Consider the following 4,104-nt stretch of genomic DNA (forward strand, 5'->3'; position numbering starts at 1 on the left):
TGTTTTTTGGAGGGGAAACTGGGAATGGAGAAATTCGCATGTGAATAAAGAAAATATCTAAAATAAAATTAAAAAAAAAAGTTATAATGGAAATGCTTATCGATGTGATTCAGAAGTGTGTTCAGGTGTGTTCAGCCCTGCTTATAAATGCTCTTAGGGAAGCCTAAGTACAATTCACTTCATTGTAGTCTAGTTTATACTTAACATGAACAACAAAGGAAGGGAATTTAAATTTCTCTTAGTCATTAAAATACCTAGTTTGTGTCACTCATTATACAGCATCTTTTAATTTTTTCACAGACATTTTAAAGATCTTTAAATAGAGATGAACACACACACTGAGTTTCAGTTGCTGAATATATAGATCATGTTATCTCTGTCTTCCTCTCTTTGATGCCCTTTCTGTAAGAGAACTTTTTAGGGGAAATTAAGGTAGAATTAACGTTATGCTTTTTCAATCCTGTTGAAACAGACAGCTATTCAGATGAACTGTCTTTCCAGTGTCCAGAGAGTAAGTGGGAATGACAATAAAAGTCCTGAAGCTCTAGAAAACAAAGTGAGCTCCTGCCCAGCCAGGGAGACAGCTCAGGCACGAGGGGGTTTGAACCTCTGCAGGCAGGAGAAACCTGTATCCCCCAGATCCCAGGTACAAAAGCCAGACACAGTGGTACACACTTACAATGGGAATGCTGGGTTGGCAGTGCCGGAGGAAACAGGCAGATCTCTGGACTCATTGGCCAACAAAGCTTTGTCAAGTTGGCTAAGTTTCACGTGAGTGAGAAACCCTGTTTTAAAAAACAAGGATGATGGCGGCTGAAGAAAGATTAGCCTTTAACCTCTGTCCTTCACATACGTGTGTGTGCACCTACACAATTATGTGTACACACAAATACAAAAGTTTTTAAAAGACTATCTTGTCATCACCTTTCCTTCCTTACAAAAGTCATTCTTTTGACTACCCTCTTAGGATAATTGAGAAAAAGCTTGAGGTCAAGGACACAGAAGAGTTGGCTCAGCTGCAGTGACTAGGCCAGATAGTTTGAGAGTATCAGTTCAGCCCTCATCCCCTACACTGGAATCTTCCCCACTGAGAAGACATCTCTGCAGCCATGATGACTGAGCTTAATTTAGATCTTCCAGTAAACTGACTGGAGTACGGAGGTCCATATACAATTGAATCTGCATGGGAATTTGAAGATGTCGGACTAAGGAGAAAGTACGAGGGCAAGGGTGGCATTTTCTACCCTGGGATTCTAAAGCATATCTAATCTCTGTCTTCATGGAGCTTGCTGTTTTGTGAAACAGACACAATAGTAACAAGTTAAATTCAGGCTTATTTTATTTTTCTTTTTGTGGTTCTGATGATTGGCCCAGGGCCTTTCCAGTATTAGGCAAGTGCTGTACCACTGAGGTACACAGCCAGCCCCACTTTGACTTTTACGAGACAATCTTGCTAAATTGCCAAACTGGTGAACTTGTAGCCCTCTTGCCTCAGCCTCCAGAGTTCTAGGATTACAGTGTGGTGCCACAGGGCCTTTTTGCTCAGGTTACTTTACACAAAGGTCAAGCACTCCTTTTCTGGATTCTCAGCACTTCAGCTTGGATAAATGTGGGCAAAAGAAGAAATGATAAGGGGAGACAATAGAACCAAGTTTCCAACTACTGAGAGGCCAATCTAGCTACAACAAAGAGACAGGGCAGTATTCGAGCTCATAGGCTACAGACTTCTGTCAGGGCAAGCTGGGCTAGAGTAAGGTTTGTCTCCTGCTGTATGCCTTCATGGCTCTGTTCCTTGTCATCTTCAGTTTGAACCCAGACCAACAGAGGAGCCAAACTTTTGTATGCTGAATAGCAAGGGTCAGGGTATGTGAGCTTCAAACAGAGTAACACCAGAGCCAAGGAGCTGAATGCATGTGAGTAATGGATTCCATGTCACATTAAGATTTATCCTAACAGCAGCAGGAATTTCCCATTTTAATAGACATGCTGGAAATTTCCCATTTTAATAGACATGACAGAGAGGAAAACGGCAGTTTGGAAGCAAGAGAATTAAGTTTGAGGAAGAAAACTAGGTCAATCCAGTTTTCCACCTCCGGAGTTGTGTTTTATAGGGCCATGGCAGTGAAAATGCTTTAAAATGCCCATTTTATTGATAAGTAAGATTGATCTTATCTTACTTACTTTAGTGGTACATGCCTTTGAAACTCCCAGCACGCTACAGGCAGAGACAGGCAGAGACAGGCACAGCACTGTGAGTTCAAGCCAGACAAGGCTACATAGTGAGACCTCTCCTCAAGCAACGACAAAAAAAATCAGAGCATAAAATGATGTGCTAGCGGAAGCAGAGATGAGAGAATCTGCGTTGTCAGGAAGGGAGGTGAAGCACGGAGCTTGGTTCTTGTGTCTGCCAGTCTTCAAGGAAGTCCTATTGCCATAGTTTGGGGGTTCTTTGAAAGTCCCTTAATCTTTGAATGCGAGCGTGCATACATATTTGTGCATATGTATGTGGGTGTATGTGTGTGACCTAACTGGATTGACAAGGGGATAACCAGCAGTGACAGAGTGCCCACAGTTCTCACTAGAGGGCACAGCAAGGAAGCACCGCAACGCGGTTGATACATGGTTGTCCAGATGCAGCCTTTGCTTCTCAAGACTCTTCGCTGTCTGCTACTTGTTCCCCAGAGATCCCGGCCCAAGCACGTGGACAGATTAAAATAATAATTACATCTTTTGCCTGGTGGAGCCTTGCCACAGTACTTTGTTTTCTAATTTTATAGGCATTTACAATGTATATAATATAGCTCTTCTATTGGGCTTTAATCACCAGAAAGGCATGCGTGTTTTATATAGCCCAATATATTTCACAAGTAGCAAATAACTTTTTCTCTATATTTCTGAACGCATAACAGTGTTAGCCAGGAACTTACTAGCCAGAGAATAAAGTATTCTTGCCTTCGCTGTTCAGTGTCAGAGCCTCTTTCTTCCACTCTAGTTTTCAGTGTTCTCTGGCAGGCTATTTTCACCTGCTTGCTACTCTCCTTTCCCACATAGATTTCCACAGCTTCCACACTGCCTGTGTTTCTTGATAGTGCCAACGCTGCTGTGGACCAGGAAGTCCCTTCATGGCCAGTCATCCTCAGCTCACTTCTCCAGCATCTCCAGAGCTCACTAACTTTGTACGCTCCGACGCCTTTCATTTCCACGTGAGTCCACCTCTCTTTCCTACTTTCCAGAAACAAGTCAGTCTCTCTCCTTTTCCTGTTATACTTTGATCATTCTCAGATCCTCCTATCTTGGTAGTTATTCCAAATAAAATCATTTGGAAATTTCTTCCAAGTATATAAAAAGTTCTCCTGAGAGAGATGTCAGAAAATTCTACTTCCTCCCTTGATACATGGTCACTGAGGTCTAAAGTAATAAAAGGGTGTTTAAACCACAATTGGGAAATTAGAGTTTTGTTTTTACAGTTTACTTTTCCTTTTATTGAAAAGAAATACTATTTGTTTTTTTTACCATGTAATAACATCCAGATCATGGTTCCCTGCCTCTTCCCAGTTCCTCTCCCCCTTCCTTCCCATCCAGATCTACTCCTTGCTGTCATTAGAAAATAAACAGGCTTCTAGAGAATAATGTTAAAAGATAAGACAATACCTACCACACTGCAAATGGACAAAATAAACAAAAAGAAGGAAAAGAGCCCAAGAAAAGGAACAGCCAGCCTGAGCTACACATGCAGAGACCTATCTGCTCGCACACTCAGGAATCCATAAACGCACACGACTGGACTCCACAATTCATACCTAACGTTTTTAATATAATCCTCAGTCTTGGGAACTGAATGCCCACCCTAACTTTTATATCCTGGAATCCTAATATCAGATGAGATGTCAGGAGGTGGGCCCTTCGGTCAGTGTAAGAAGAGAGCCTAGATTACTTTTGTCAACACTGAGACCAAATACCTGATAAGAACAAGGGAGGAATTGCCATGGACCAGGATTTCTCGCGGGGTCCCTGTTTCTCGGGACGATGGGTTCTGGCGGGATTCGGCTTTGACAAACAGACTACACACGGGTGGTGTAAAATCTGAGTGTATTTCTTTTAAAA

The 4,104-nt window shown here is 42.1% G+C and overlaps 1 long non-coding RNA gene across 1 annotated transcript in view; it reads left to right on the forward strand.

Moving 5' to 3' along the window:
• The window catches only part of LOC116093882, a 19,361-nt gene that overhangs the window by 4,799 nt on the left and 10,458 nt on the right, over positions 1-4,104 (forward strand). The window contains exon 2 of the long non-coding RNA XR_004119865.1: positions 3,052-3,203. This is a non-coding gene — a long non-coding RNA (uncharacterized LOC116093882). The remainder of the gene's footprint in view (positions 1-3,051; positions 3,204-4,104) is intronic.

This window comes from Mastomys coucha, unplaced genomic scaffold (genome assembly GCF_008632895.1).
Source record: "Mastomys coucha isolate ucsf_1 unplaced genomic scaffold, UCSF_Mcou_1 pScaffold16, whole genome shotgun sequence".
Classification (NCBI taxonomy): domain Eukaryota; kingdom Metazoa; phylum Chordata; class Mammalia; order Rodentia; family Muridae; genus Mastomys; species Mastomys coucha.